Source organism: Pristiophorus japonicus, chromosome 22 (genome assembly GCF_044704955.1).
Source record: "Pristiophorus japonicus isolate sPriJap1 chromosome 22, sPriJap1.hap1, whole genome shotgun sequence".
NCBI lineage: Eukaryota > Metazoa > Chordata > Chondrichthyes > Pristiophoridae > Pristiophorus > Pristiophorus japonicus.
Window position 1 is genome coordinate 63,090,173 of NC_091998.1, and position 16,315 is coordinate 63,106,487.

The 16,315-nt window shown below is 47.9% G+C and overlaps 1 protein-coding gene and 1 pseudogene across 2 annotated transcripts in view; both read right to left on the reverse strand.

The window, feature by feature from the left end:
• The window catches only part of LOC139235100 (bone morphogenetic protein 1-like), a 248,390-nt gene that overhangs the window by 230,855 nt on the left and 1,220 nt on the right, over window positions 1-16,315 (reverse strand). The gene's annotated exons all lie outside the window — the stretch shown is intronic.
• LOC139235210 (U2 spliceosomal RNA) lies at window positions 7,971-8,172 on the reverse strand (annotated as a pseudogene).

Sequence of the window (16,315 nt, forward strand, 5' to 3'; positions counted from 1 at the left end):
GGCATTGGCGCAAATTGGGATAATGGCAGACACAGATACCATGAAGTGCGGAAATAAATGGGCCTCAACTGTCATTTTAAAATATAATTCTGAATCAAAGGAACACAATTATCAAACTGCACTCCAGAATTAACTGTGTGTGAAGTGCTTTGAGAGGTGTATAAATTAATCCGTTGTATAAATGAATCTTTCTTTCTAACCTCCGTGTGCGAGTGGGCTCCCAAATTTTCTGCTGTGCGTTAAACAGCCCTGATTTTAAAAAACAAAAAAGGCTTTTTGGCAACTATCTGAGCTTCTAAATTTAAAAACATTTGGTGAAAATTATTGACAAAAAACAGTTGCAGCAGAGAGTGGAAAAAGCAGGAAGACACTGAGCTTGTGAAGAGGAGCAGGTGAGAAGTGGGAGAGATGGTGGATTAGTCATTGACACCAAAGACGGGAGCTGACTGCACACCTATACAAGGCGAATCAGGTTTTGCTGTTTCTGGATTAATGTATAGACCTGCGAGTACGCTCACAGGTTGTTGCGACGGAATTCCTCATCGGCGCCAAGCCCCGGAACCTCCCTCGGGAGCCGGTGCCTCACAACTTGAGCCTCCTCGGGGAAGCCCCCTCCGTGCCTTTCAGTTCTGCGCAGAGAGGTTTCCTGTAGGGGCTGCTCCTGCACACTCTCTACCTTGCCATCCTCGTCTGCCGTCCGGACACGCCATGGCGCACCATCTTGCCATCCGGAGGCAGAGGGGGTCCCCAATGGAGTGCTCTCTACGCGGGAGTCCTCCCTCTATTTATCGGGGACTTGGCCTGGAGGGTGTTGCATGGAGAAGTCCCGTGCAATAAGTTTTTTAAGTCGGTTCACGGGCTCCCAGGCCGCCTGCAATTTCTGCAGTCTGGAGGAGCCGGATTCCACGTTTTCATGGAGTGTGTCAGGTTGCAGCCTCTCTTCCATTATTTGAAGGGGCTGCCCCTCAAATTCTGGTTGCACTTCAGTCCCACACTCCTGATCTTTGGGCACCCTGTGCGGAGGGGAGCGGGCAGGTCGGAAGGCCTCCTCGTAGGACTGCTCCTGGGCACAGCCAAGGGGGCCATCAGCCGGTCCAGGCAGCGGGCGGTCGAGGGGGTTGTTCAGCCCGACTGCCTGCCTCTCTTCCGCGGCTACATCCGAGCCAGGGTGTCCCTGGAGATGGAGCACGCGGTGTCCACCGGTACGCTCACGGCCTTCCGCAAGAGGTGGGTGTCGGAGGGACTGGAGTGCATCATCACCTCCGGCAACCAAATTTTAATTTGATCTACGTTTCCGTTAAAGTTTTATTTGGTAATTTGTGGATTCCAATGCTCTCGCCAAAAGGGGGAACTTGATTTAATGTTCTACTTAAAACACTTGTAGAGCTGTTGAGTTGGGAGTGGGTTAGCTAGTCACGTGACGTTCACAAGACTCAATAAAACCCCAGCCAGTTGGGTCTAGGTCATCCACGATGAGGCAGGTGGTTGTGAGCCTAGTGAATGAACTGGTAATGTGTAGTGTGATTGTTAAACCTTTGTTAATAAACCAACTAGTTCTTAATAGCAATGTGTTGCTATGAATTCTTAAGCAACAAACCCATGAAGCAAATACATTACAGTGGGGTTCATAAAAAATAAAGGAAGTAGCTGGTGAAGTCCTGTATGTGGTCACCCTGTATGAGCTAGTTCACCAAGAACTTGCCAGCTAATGTCATCACGAAGACGACTGAACCTTCGAAAGCGGCCCCTCGGTCTGAAAAGCATGAAAACATCGAACACTTCTTCAGTTGAAACGAGAGTAAATAATGTGTTTTTCTCCTAAGTGTGCACATTTGTGGCTGATTTCCTCATTTTATCCCCAAAGGCCCAAGTTCTCTGCAAAGCTGGCAATCATTAACTGCTCCAATAGAGTAAACACAGTGTACTGAACCCATTGAAATCAGGTGCAGTCAATATTTACCAAACCTGCTTCTCAGACAATTGGATTCCCCAACTGGTGAACTGGAATCCTCTTCGCTGACATATCTATAAGCTTCTTAACATTGTAACAGCAAGGCAGGAAGTGTAAACAACACACAGCACTCAGCACCAACCATCAGGTTGGGCCTGTACTCATTGGAGTTTAGAAGAATGAGAGGTGATATTGAAACATATAAGATACTGAGGGGGCTCGACAAGGTAGATGCAGAGAGGATGTTTCCCCTCGTGGGGGAATCTAGAACTAGGGGGCACAATCTCAGAATAAGGGGTTGCCCATTTAGAACTGAGATGAGGAGGAATTACTTCTCTCAGAGGGTCGTAAATCTGTGGAATTCTCTGCCCCAGAGAGCTGTGGAGGCTGGGTCATTGAATGTATTTAAGGTGGAGATAGACAGATTTTTGAACGATAAGCGAGTGAAGGGTTATGGGGAGCGGGCGAGGAAGTGGAGCTGAGCCCAAGATCAGATCAGCCATGATCTTATTGAATGGCGGAGCAGGCTCAAGGGGCCAAATGGCCTACTCCTGCTCCTATTTCTTATGTTCTTATGATTTTTATCAGCATGCCAGATACATAGGGCAATAGTCTTACCAACACATGTCAATAGAAGAGAATACACGGTTATTATAGTCAGGGACCAGGGGCTAAAGGCAATCAGCAGCCTTACCGGATTAGAATGCAACCAGCTATTTGAGTCTCACTCTAAAACTTTGTACAGTTTTATAAAAGTTAAAAGGGATTTAAATAGTCCATCTGCTGCAGTGTATCTATATCTTACTGAGCATAACTGTGTGGAGACTGGGTGTCACTGGGGTCATTCATCTCTGGGACCCGAGTTCAAAGCAGTCCGACCTACATTGGCTCCCGGTTAGGCTACGCCTCGATTTCAAAATTCTCATCCTTGTTCACAAATCCCTCCATGGCCCTCGCTCCTCCCTATCTCTGTAATCCCCCCCCCCCCCTTCTGAGATGTCTGCACCCCTCAAATTCTGCCCTTTTGAGCATCCCTGATTATAATCGCTCCACCATCGGTGTCCGTACCTTCAGCTGCCTGGGCCCTAAGCTCTGGAACTCCCTCCCTAAACCTCTCCGCCTCTCTACCTCTCTTTCCTCCTTTAAGACGCTCCTTAAAACCGACCTCTTTGACCAAGCTTCTGGTCATCTGCTCTCATTTCTTCTCCTGTGGCTTGGTGTCAATTTTATTGGTTTTGTCTTAAAATGGAGCAAGCTCGAGGGGCCAAATGGCCGACTCCTCCTCCTATTTTTTATGTTATGTTCTAAAACACTCCTGTGAAGCACCTTGGGACATTTTACTACATTAAAAGGCGCTATATAAATACAAGTTGTTGTTTTTGTTGTTGGGGCGAAAGTCTAACATGAAGTGAGTTTGGAATAGCGTCAGTATTGTTTTCCTTGGGGGAAAATGAGGGGATTTTCAGTTTAGCCCTAATTTAGACCCAAAATGATCAGCTGACTCAGAGGCCTTCAGACAGGCGGTTTTAGAACTAGAAATGGTACAGTGGGTACAGGGGTCTGCTGTTCCTGGGATATAAATTACTGAAGGAGTGGAGAGAGGAATAGCACTTTACCCTCAATGACCACAAAATTCACTTAGAAATATATTTATTTCATTTAGAAGCAGGTTGGGCCATCGTATGGGGCTGTGGAAGATTATGAAATGCACAATGGGAAGATACCAATAAGCTAAGGTATTTTTTTTTTAAATTTATTCGTTCATGGGCGTTGCTGGCAAGACCGGAATTGATTGCCCAGCCCTTGAGAAGGTGGTGGTGAGCCACCTTCTTGAACCGTTGCAGTCCATGTGGTGAAGGTGCTCCCACATTGCTGACTTTGTCGTAGTGGTTTGGTTTGGTTCAACTGTGTGGCCTGCCTGACCATTGCAGAGGCAACCACATTGCTGTGGGGTCTGGAGTCATATACAGGCCAGACCGAGTAAGGATAAAGATGGCAGATTGCCTTCCCTGAATGACATCAGTGAACCTGTTGTGTTGTTTTTAGTAGTTTCATGGTCACCAATGGTACTAGCTTTTTACTGCCAGGTGATTTAATTGAATTTAAATTCCCCCAGTTGCCATTGCAGGATTTAAACTCACATCCTTGGATTACTAGTCCAGTAACATAACCACTATGTTACCATATGCTTTAACATATATCTCATGGGTTTTACTAGTCCACAGCAAGACTGCAATTACAGAGTGAAACTAGTTCAGTGTGAATCACTTGAGTGCGCTCGTGAAAAATATAAACAAAACTAGAGGCTCATCCTTGAAGCAAGAACTCCCAGCTTAGCTTTACAGCCTTCTCCCTGATCTGAAACTCATTAGAAACTCCCAATCATCCCAAGACTCAGCCCTGGATTTGGCTCAGAAACAGAGGAGAGGGAGATGTGCCATGCTCCTTGTGCTACTACTGTCAACGGCTATTCTCTGAGGTTTACATCGGATATACAACACAGAAACAGGCCATTCGGCCCAACCAGTCCATGCCACCGTTTATGCCCCACTCAAGCCTCCTCCCGTCTTTCCTCATCTAAATCTATCAGCATACCCCTCTATTCCCTTCCCCCCCATATGTTTGTCCAGTCTCCCCTTAAATGCATCGATACTATTCGCCTCAACCCCTCCCTGTGGCAGCAAGTTCCACATTCTCACCGCTCTCTGGGCAAAGACATTTCTTCCGAATTCCCTATTGGATATCTCGGTGACTATCTTATATTGATGGCCCCTAGTTATGCTCTTCCCCACAAGTAGAAACATTCTCTCTGCATCCAGTCTATCAAAAGCTTTTGATAATTTTAAGGACTTGGATTGGATCACCCCTCAGCCTTCTTGTTGTTTTCTGCTGTTCACTTGGGATGCCAGTTCCTAAAGAAAATGCCAAGGCCATCAGTCACGCAAGATCGGCTTGGTTATTTATTTATTTATGAGGATCTCCGCAACTTCATTCCTCATGATCGATTCTGTTGTTCTGACACTTTCATGGGTTTGTTTTGTCATCTTTCTTGAAGACCGCTATCACGCGCCTTTGATTCCGCGACTCCCTCACGACGAGTGTTGGTACGTTCCAGGTTTGGTTCCCAGTATCGCTTAGCACCCTGGGGCTTGCAGCCTACACCCCTGGGGATTTAGTGCTGAGCTACAGGCAGAGCTGGTCTCCAGTCGTCTTGGGTAATCCTTGCCACTGGACCAAGACCTAGCTCTGTCAAACCCGTGTGGTCTCCAGTCGTCCTGGTTAACCCTTGCCACTGGACCAAGACCTCGCTCTGTCAAGCCCGTGTGGTGGCTGGTGTGCAACGGCCACCACGCGTTAAAAAAATTCCCGCACAGGCATCTTCCACCCTTCAGATGTAGTTCAGGATCTGGAATATCAGGTCCTTCATTGAAACACCTGTGAACTCAGCCCTTTTTGGCGTGGAAGCAAGTCATCCTCGATGCGAGGGACCGCCTATGATGATGATGACAGGCAGACAAGGGTGGTGTGCAGGTTATTCAGTGCGTGTGTAGGGGAAAATCACTGGGATTACAACTCTTCATTCGTCCTCTCAAACTGCTCCCACGCCAGTGACAGCCCCATGCCCACCAGAAATTCACCCCAGTGTTATCCAGCTCAAAACACGCTCTCCACACACAGCCCAAGTTTGGAAGGACACTGTTATGTATGTAAACCTGTAAATACCATGTCCAACCACCAGAGGGCTTATCCCCAAGAGTCCCAAGGGATCCCACAATCCCTTGGGAGCACCTGTATTATAAGGAGGCCTCACAGGCTGGAGAGGCACTCAGATCTGTATCAAAGGACTACGGTCACACCTTACTTTGAGCTTGCAGTATCTAAGCTGACTCTTTATTCAAGACATAACAACTGCTGCAAGTGCTGTGAACAAAGTAACATTGTTTTCGAATCGAAATGTACAGGGCAGGACTTATACGCCTGTAGCTGCACGTCCGCAGATGACTCAGAGTCCACCATCAAGGGTGGTGAATACAAGGCCTTTAACACCTTGTTGGCACTGCAGGGGTGATCATCGTTTCATTCATGCTGCTTCAAAGGATACGTTTGCAAGGGCTGTGGAACAATGGGACATCCCTAATGAGTGTGCAGGCGAGCTGCAAACCCTGCTAATCATGCAAACCAACATGTTGCAGAGGAGAACAGATCCATTGTGGATCACGATGATCCAGAGCCTCAGATCAAGGAGGCAGAGGTATATGGGGTGCACACATTTACCACAAAGTGTCCCCCGATAATGCTGAAGGTTGAATTAAATGAACCCCCGGTGTCCATGGAGATGGACACAGGCACAAGCCAGTCCATAATGAGCAAAAAGACTTTCGATAAATTGTGGTGCAGCAAGGTCTCAAGGCCAGTCCTGACTCCCATTTGTACTAAACTGAGAACGTACACAAAGGAACGGATTCCCGTAATCGGCAGTGCTGCTGTAAAGGTCTGATGGAGCGGTGCACGAGTTACCACTCTGGGTGGCGATGGCCCCACGCTGTTCGACAGGAGCTGACTGGGAAAGATATGCTGGAATTGGGACGACGTTCGAGCGTTTTCATCCGTCGACGACACCTCATGTGCCCAGGTCCTAAACAAGTTCCCCTCGCTGTTCGAATCAGGCATCAGGAAGTTCCAAGGAGCAAAAGTGTAGATCCATTTGATTCCGGGGGCGTGACCCATCTATCACAAGGTGAGAGCGGTACCTTACATGAGAGAGGGTGGAGATTGAACTGGACAGCTGCAACAAGAAGGCATCATTTCGCCAATTGAATTCAATGAGTGGACCAGTCCGATTGTTCCAGTCCTTAAGGGAGACAGCACCGTCAGAATCTGTGGTGATTATAAAGTAACTATCAATCGTTTCCCACTGCAGGATCAATACCCGCTACCAAAGGCAGACGACCTATTTGCAACGCTGGCGGAAGGGAAAACGTTCACGAAGCTGGATTGACCTCGGCCTACATGACGCAGGAACTTGATGAATCATCGAAAGGCCTCACCTGCATCAACACGCACAAAGCTCTCTTCATTTACAACAGATGCCCGTTTGGGATTCGATCGGCCGCGGCGATATTCCGGAGGAATATGGAAAGCTTGTTGAAGTCGGTCCCACGCACTGTTATCTTCCAGAATGACATCTTGGTTACAGGTCGGGACACCGTCGAGCACCTGCAGAACCTGGAGGAGGTTCTTAGTCGGCTTAATCGTGTGGGGCTCAGGCTAAAACGCTCAAAGTGCATTTTACTGACGCCTGAAGTGGTGTTCCTGGGGAGAAGAATCGCGGCGGATGGCATCAGGCCCACCGATTCGAAGACAGAGGCAATGAAGAACGCACCGAGACCACAGAATGTGACGGAGTTGCGGTCGCTTCTTGGACTCCTGAACTATTTTGGTAACTTCTTACCGGGTCTTAGCACATTGTTAGAACCCCTGCACTCTTTACTGCGTAAGGGAATTGAATGGGTATGGGGTAAAAGCCAAGAAAATGCCTTTGAGAAAGCTAGGAAGCTGTTATGTTCAAACAAATTGCTGTGTTGTGTTAAACGTTTGGTACTAGCATGTGATGAGTCATTGTACGGGGTCGGGCGCGTATTGCAACAAGCTAATGAATTTGGGAAATTGCAACCGGTTGCTTATGCATCCAGAAGTCTGTCTAAGGCCGAGAGAGCCTACAGTATGATCGAAAAAGAAGCATTAGCGTGTGTTTACGGGGTAAAGAAAATGCATCAATATCTGTTCGGGCTCAATTTGAATTGGAAACCGACCACAAGCCGCTTATATCCCTCTTTTCTGAAAGCAAGGGGATAAATACGAATGCATCTGCCCGTATCCAGAGATGGGCGCTCACGTTTTTTTTTTTTTTAATTCGTAGCCAATCGTTCCAATTCTTTGTCAAATCACAAACGCCAGAGGTCACCTTGGACCCATTCAAGGATCACTCTGCGCCAATGCTCTTAGCCAAAAGGCCTAGAGCCACTGCACCGTTCCTGGAAGTACTGCAATACCAGGTTCGTGCCATGGAGGTGGATGGGTCAAGCCACCCCACCCACCTCCTGTTTCCAAAAAAGCAAGCATATACCTTCCTGATCCAGGGAGAACCACCCGGAGGTCATGGTGGCTACTCCCCTGTCAGGTCAGTTACGCATGATCTTAGCCAAAAGGCGAGATGGGCGCTCACGTTGTCCGCATACAATTATGCCATCCGCCACAGGCCAGGCACAGAAAACTGTGCCGATGCTCTCAGTAGGCTGCCATTGCCCACCACCGGGGTGGAGATGGCACAGCACGCAGATTTAGTCATGGTAATGGAAGCATTCGAGAGTGAGCAATCACCTGTTACCGCCCGACAGATTAGAACCTGGACGAGCCAGGACCCCTTACTGTCCTTAGTAAAAAAAACTGTGTGCTCCATGGGAGTTGGCAAAGTGTGCAGGAGGAAATAAAGCCGTACCAGTGGTGCAAAAATGAAATGTCTATCCAGGCAGACTGCCTCCTATGGGGTAATTGGGTAGTGGTCCAAAAAAGGGTGGGGTCACTTTCATCAGCGATCTCCACAGCACCCACCCAGGCATCGTAATGATGAAAGCGATAGCCAGATCTCACGTGTGGTGGCCCGGTATCGATGCAGACTTAGAGTCCTACGTGCACAAATGTAATACATGTTCACAGTTAAGTAATGCACCCAGGGAGGCGCCACTAAGTTTATGGTCCTAGCCCTCCAAACCGTGGTCTAGGGTCCATGTCGACTATGCAGGCCCATTCTTGGGAAAAATGTTCTTAGTGGCTGTAGATACGTACTCCAAATGGATTGAATGTGTGATAATGTCGGCAAGCATGTCCGCTGCCACGATTGAAAGCCTGCGGGCCATGTTTGCCACGCACAGCCTGCCTGATGTCCTTGTAAGTGACAATGAGCCGTGCTTTACCAGTGCCAAGTTCAAGGAGTTCATCACCCGCAATGGGATCAAACATGTCACATCTGCCCCGTTTAAACCAGCGTCCAATGGTCAGGCAGAACGAGCAGTTCAAACAATCAAGCAGAGCTTGAAAAGGGTAACTGAAGGCTCACTGCAGACTCGCTTATCCCGAGTCCTGCTTAGTTACCGTACAAGACCCCACTCGCTCACTGGGGTCCCTCCCACTGAACTGCTCATGAAAAGGGCACTTAAGACAAGGCTCTCGTTAGTCCACCCTGATCTACACGAACAGGTAGAGAGCAGGTGGCTTCAACAGAATACATATCATGATCGCGCAAATGTGTCTCGCAAAATTGAGATAAATGATCCTGTATTTGTATTGAACTATGGACAAGGTCCCAAGTGACTTCCTCGCACCTTTTTGGCCAAAGAGGGGAGTAGGGTGTTTGTGGTCAAACTCTCAAATGGATTCACCTGCAGGAAACACTTGGACCAAACCAAACTCAGATTTACGGACTACCCAAAACAACCCACAATCGACTCCACCTTTCTCGACCCTCCAACAGCGGTTGACCACAAAGCAGAACCCATCACCCGCAGAAGCCCAGCAGGACTCACCACCCCAAAGCAGCCCAGCAAGCCCAGCTGCACAGCAGCCCAGCAAGGGCCCAACAAACGACTCACCAAAACCAGCATTTGCAGCAAGACGATCAACCAGGGAAAGGAAGGCCCGAGATTGACTCACATTGTAAATAGTTACACTATTGACTTTTGGGGGGGGGGGGGCAGTGTTGTTATGTATGTAAACCTGTAAATACCATATCCAACCACCAGAGGGCTTATCCCCTGGAGTCCCAAGGGATCCCACAATCCCTTGGGAGCACCTGTATATAAGGAGACCTCACAGGCTGGAGATCACTCCGAGATCTGTAATAAAGGGCTACGGTCACACTTACTTTGAGCTTGCAGTATCTAGGCTGACTCTTTATTCATGACATAACAGACACAACATAAAGAATTGCCCTGCTCGGTGTTGATCACAGTTCGAGTTCCCGCAGCATGCAGCTTTCGCACGCTCTGAAATCCCAGTCACAGCACTGAATAAATAAATATTCTCGACAGATGGATTTGAGAGGAACGAACAGCTGATTTTCGCTTTCCTGACTACACCATCTCCTGTCAAACCCATGCCCTACTGTAACAAATCTTGGGCACTTTTGAGAAATGGTTTTATTCAGTGAAATGAAGAAACATCCTTGCTTCTCTTCATACCCATCCTCACGTGCGCATGCTCACAGAAGATGGACGATTCAGCCATTCCCACTCACACTCCAACTGCAACACATGGACTTTTTTCCTTCAAGTTATTACCTCCAGAGCCAAGAAAATAAAATATAGCAAAAAGTCATCAGGGTCTTCACATGTAAAACGCCTGGCAACTCCCTCTGCAACATCAGAAAAGACTCACCTCCCTACCCAGTGCACAGATTAAAGGGTCTTCCAGACAAATCCACATTGGGATTGTAAACTAACCCCCTTTACGTAGCGGAGAACTTTCATTGGCAAACTTCCACCAACAGGCTCCCTGCACAAAGAACAAATTGGCTCTTACTTACACTCCGTCAGTGCAACTTGTGTCAGCTGTGGCTCAGGGGGCAGCACCCTTGCCTCTGAGTCAGAAGGTTGTGGGTTCAAGTCCCACTCCAGAGACTTGAGCACATAAATCTAGACTGACACTCCCAGTGCAGTGCTGAGGGAGTGCCACACTGTTGGAGGTGCTGACTTTTGGGTGAGATGTTAAACCGAGGCCCCGTCTGCTCTCTCCAGGTGGACGTAAAAGATCCCATAGCACTATTTTTAAGAAGAGCAGGGTAGTTATACCCGGTGTCCTGGCCAATATTTATCCCTCAATCGCCATAACAAAAAAAAGCAGATTATCTGGCCATTATCACATTGCTATTTGTGGGAGCTTGCTGTGCGCAAGTTGGCTGCCGCGTTTCCCACATTACAACAGTGACTACACTCCAAAAGTACTTAATTGGCTGCAAAGCGCTTTGAGACGTCCGGTGGTCGTGAAAGGCGCTATATAAATGCAAGTCTTTCTTTTCTTTCTCTACACTTGCCTGCTTTCCCTGTGAAATGTTATTCACCATAATTGCACCAAACAAACCTTCCTCGTCACATGTTCTGCCCAACCTTTCATTTGCAGCTATCTGCGATACCGCAATTCTCTTCAATTGTAAAGTCCCAAAAATAACCCAAAATGGAGTAAAAAAAAAGCATGAGAAGGCACCATTCCTCTGTAATTTTACTGAGGAGCTGTGACGTGGGAGATCCTGTATTGTTTACCATCGCGGTAAATAGTCAGCTCCGTGGCATGGCTCAGATTGTGGCCGGCAGTTGAACCGCATGGATCCTGTCAGAAGGCCAGATAGTCAACACGGTAAATAGAAAAGACTTGCATTTGTAAAGCGCCTTTCACGACCACCGGACGTCACAAAGCGCTTCACAGCCAATGAAGTACTTTTGGAGTGTAGTCTCTGTTGTAATGTGGGAAACGCGGCAGTCAATTTGCGCACAGCAAGCTCCCACACACAGCAATATGATACTGACCGGATAATCTGGGTTTCTTTTGTCATGTTGATTGAGGGATAAATATTGGCCAGGACACCGGGGATAACTCCCCTGCTCTTCTTCGAAATAGTGCCGTGGGATCTTTTACCTCCACCTGAGAGAGCAGGCGGGGCCTCGGTTTAACGTCTCACCTGAAAGACGGCACCTCCGACAGTGCGGCACTCCCTCAGCACTGCACGGGAGCATCAGCCTAGATTTTTGCGTTCAAGTCCCTGAGCCCACTACCTGCTGACTCAGGGGCGAATGTTCTACCCACTGAGCCACAGCTGGCCCAATGGGACAAAAAACAAAACACTGAGCCCAACTTGCTGAGCGTTCCGTAGAATCATAGAATGATACAGCACAAGAAGTGGCCATTTGGCCCACTGTGCCTGTGCCGATTTTTTGAATGAGCGATCCAATTAATCGCTTGCCCCTGCAAATATTTCCCCTCCAAGTATATATCCAATTCCCTGTTTGAAAGTTGTTACTGAATCTGCTCCCACCGCCCTTTCAGGCAGCGCGTTCCAGGTTACAACGACTCGTTGCATTAAACAAAAAAATTCTCATCTCCCCCCCCCCCCCCCCTAGTTCTTTAAATATGTGAAGATTTTCCAGCATTTTCGGTTAAGGTCAATAGTATTTTGTGTTGTACAGTACATGGAACAGGAGCCTATGCAAGGTATGGGTTCCTCCCTATCTGGCGCACCGTGCACAGTTCTGGTCACACGAATACAGGAACAACATCTTTGCACTGGAAAGGGAGCAGCTAAACCAACAGCTACTAATTCAAGACCTGGCTTCAGACTGCCAAGTGACGTGGAGAAAAGAAAAAGAGAAGTGTGTTTACAGTATGGAAGAAAATATTTAGAGAGGATGTTACTGAGGTATTCAAGCTCCTTAAGTGTGTCAAGATAATCGTTCAGACGCTGTTTACCATGGCCCCCAAGAATGACAACAAGCTCAGATGAGGGAACAGATTGGGCAGATCAGATATAATGCACGCACAGGATGGGAATGAGGTGACTCAAGCTTATAATATTAGGAATTGTAAGGGGGAATTGGAAAAAGGAAATGAAGTAAAGACTTGCATTCATACTCCGCCGTTCACGACCACCGGACGTCCCAAAGCGCTTTACAGCCAATGAAGTAGTTTTGGAGTGCAGTCACTGTTGTAATGTAGGAAACACCGCAGCCAATTTACGCACAGCAAGCTCCCACAAACAGCAATGAGATCATGACCAGCTAATCTGTTTTAGTGATGTTTGACGATTGGGGGTTAAATATTGGGAGAGACACCAGAGAGAACTCCCCTGCTCTTCTTCGAAATAGTGCCGTGGGTTTTTTATGTCCACCTGAGAGAGCAGACGGGGCCTCGGTTTTACGCCTCATCCAAAAGACAGGAATTCAGGTGAGAGCAGGAATTCCCGCTGATATGTCTGTTCCAGTCACACTCTCTTGGCTGTCTGATAGCTGCCTGTAGTTCCAGTCACACTCTCTTGGCTGTCTGATAGCATTGGACAGGTACCACCAGCGCTGTCTCCGCAAGATCCTGCAAATCCATTGGCAGGGCAGACACACCAACGTCAGTGTTCTCGCTCAGGCCAACATTCCCCCGCATCGAAGCACTGACCACACTCGACCAGCTCCGCTGGGCAGGGCCACATCGCCCTCATGCCCGACACGAGAGTCCCAAAGCAAACGCTCTACGCGGAGCTTCGGCACAGCAAGCGAGCCTCGGGTGGGCTGAGAAAAAGCTTCTAGGACGCCCCCAAAGTCTCCTTGACAAGTGTAACATCCCCACCGACCCCTGGGAATCCCTGGCCCAAGACCGCCCAAAGTGGAGGAAAAGCATCCGGGAGGGCACTGAGCACCTCGAGTCCCATCGCCGAGAACAAGCGTAAACAGCGTGCGTCAACCCAGACTCCCCACCCACCCTTTCCTTCAACCACTGTCTGTCCCACCTGTGACAGGGATGGTAGGTCCCGCATTGGACTCCTCAGTCACCCCAGAACTTACTTTTAGAGCGGAAGCAAGTTATCCTCGACTCCGAGGGGCTGCCTTTGATGATGATGAAAGGTACCTATGCTGATTGGAGGATCTGGTACAGCCCAGGGTTATCTATATGCACCTCAGAAAAGGTTTCTAAACATTGGGATTGCCAGGGATTGCCTGACACCAGATGCACAGGCTCCATGATGTGTGAGAAAAACCGAGCATGGATTAGGGAGGGGGCAAGGAAAGGCAGGGGGTAAATACAGTGAGAGAAATAATGACATTGAAACATATAGGATTCTGAGAGGGCTGGACAGGGTAGATGCAGAGAGGATGTTAGTAATGCAGGTACAGCAAATAATCAGGAAGGCAAATGGAATGCTGTCCTATATTGCAAGGGGGAATAGAGTATAAAAGCAGAGAAGTCCTGCTACAACTGTACAGGGTATTGGTGAGGCCACACCTGGAGTACTGCGTACAGTTTTGGTCTCCATATTTAAGGAAGGATATACTTGCATTGCAGGCTGTTCAGAGAAGGTTCACCAGGTTGATTCCGGAGATGAGGGGGTTGACTTATGGCGATAGGTTGAGTAGGTTGGGCCTATACACATTGGAGTTCAGAAGAATGAGAGGTGACCTGATTATCTTATAAGTTTCAATGAGGGGGCTCGACAAGGTGGATGCAGAGAGGATATTTCCACTCATAGCGGAAACTAAAACTAGGGGACATAGTCTCAGAATAAGGGGCCGCCCATTTAAAACTGAGATGAGGAGAAATGTTTTCTCTCAGCGGGTTGTAAATCTATGGAATTCTCTGCCCCAGAGAGCTGTGGAGGCTGGGTCATTGAATATATTTAAAGCGGAGATAGACAGATTTTTGAGCGATAAGGGAGTAAAGGGTTATGGGGAGCAGGCAGGGAAGTGGAGCTGAGTCCATGATCCGATCAGCTATGATCTTATTGAATGGTGGAACAGGCTCGAGGGGCCAAATGGCTTACTCATACTCCTATTTCTTATGTTCTTATATTCTTACGACTAATTGCGGCTCGACTCACGGCCATGTCAGCTGTTTCAGTCTGAAATGACTGAAGACCAAGTCCACCATTCAATATATCAGCCATGCAACGCTACACAGCATGGAGGGAGCAGAAAGACTTGCATTTATATAGCGCCTTTCACGACCTGAGGACGTTCCCCCAACGCCTTACAGCCAATGAAGTACTTTAGGACTGTAGTTACGGTTGTAATGTAGGAAACGCGGTAGCCAATGTGCGCACAGCAAGCTCCCACAAACAGCATTGTGATAATGATCAGATCATCCGTTTTAGTGATTTTGGTTGAGAGATTAATATTGGCCAGGACACCGGGGAGAACTCCCTTGCCCTTCTTCAAACTAGTGCCCCGGGATCTTTTACATCCACCTGATGGAGCAGACGGGGCCTCGGATTAACGTCTCATCTGAAAGACGGCACCTCCGACAGTGCAGCACTCCCTCAGCACTGCACTGGACTGTGCTGATGTTTCTGGAGTGGGACTCTAACCCCATAACATTCTGACTCGGAGGCGTGAGCACTACCCACTGAGCCATGTCTGACACCTAAGAAAGAGATCGAGACATGGGGCTAGAACCTTACAGAGAGTTAATACTGGGATAGCAAGCTGTTAGCAGCGATTTTCAAGGTTTTAATCAAAGTGAATGTATTTGATAGCTCTGGAAATCATGAATATGGTTTACAAACCTCAAGAATTACTGCCCATTGCCAGCTATTAGTACACTAAAAGTAATCACCATCATTCTGCAGGTAGACAGCTGTGGGTCACAACAACATCACTAAACCTTTCTTTACATCTTAAAACAGTGAAAGAACAGAAATCATTCGCTGTGTTGTGGGTTTTACTCCTAAGTAATAGGTAAAGGCCAGCACGATGCAAGTAAGACACTTGCTAAGGCAAAGGGATCACACAGACATATACCTGACTGTGTGCTGTCTCCCAGCACACAGAGTTAGATCAGAACACAAGATGACTCGACAACATTCCCGCTACCTAGAACACTGTTACTCCAGCTCTCTGGTTTTCACTCCCATTCCCCATTTTGCACTGTCTCGATCGCCTTATCTCCATTCCTATCTATTTACCTGGTCTATCGCCTTGTCTTTCTACTTATTCCCTTTTTGTCATTTTCTATACCCTCTCTCCTGTCCTCCTATCTCCACCTCGCCTCATTCTATCTCTCTCTATCCCCTATCTCTCCTCATTCTCTATTCCCTATCTCTCCCCATTCTCTCTCTGTTCCCTATCTCCTCTCTCTATTCCCTATCTCTCCCCATTCTCTCTCTGTTCCCTATCTCCTCTCTCTATTCCCTATCTATCCCCATTCTCTCTCTCTCTCTCTCTCTATTCCCTATCTGTCCCCATTCTCTCTCTATATTCCCTATCTGTCCCCATTCCCTCTCTCTATTCCCTATCTCTCCCCATTTTCTCTCTCTCTCTATTCCCTATCTCTCTACATTCTCTCTCTCTCTCTCTCTATTCCCTATCTCTCCCCATTCTCTCTCTCTCTCTATTCCCTATCTGTCCCCATTCTCTCTCTCTCTCTCTCTCTCTTCCCTATCTGTCCCCATTCTCTCTCTGTTCCATATCTCCTCTCTCTATTCCCTATCTGTCCCCATTCTCTCTCTCTCTCTATTCCCTATCTCTCCCCATTCTCTCTCTGTTCCCTATCTCTCCCTCTCTCTATTCCCTATCTCTCCACATTCTCTCTCTCTCTCTCTCTATTCCCTATCTGTCC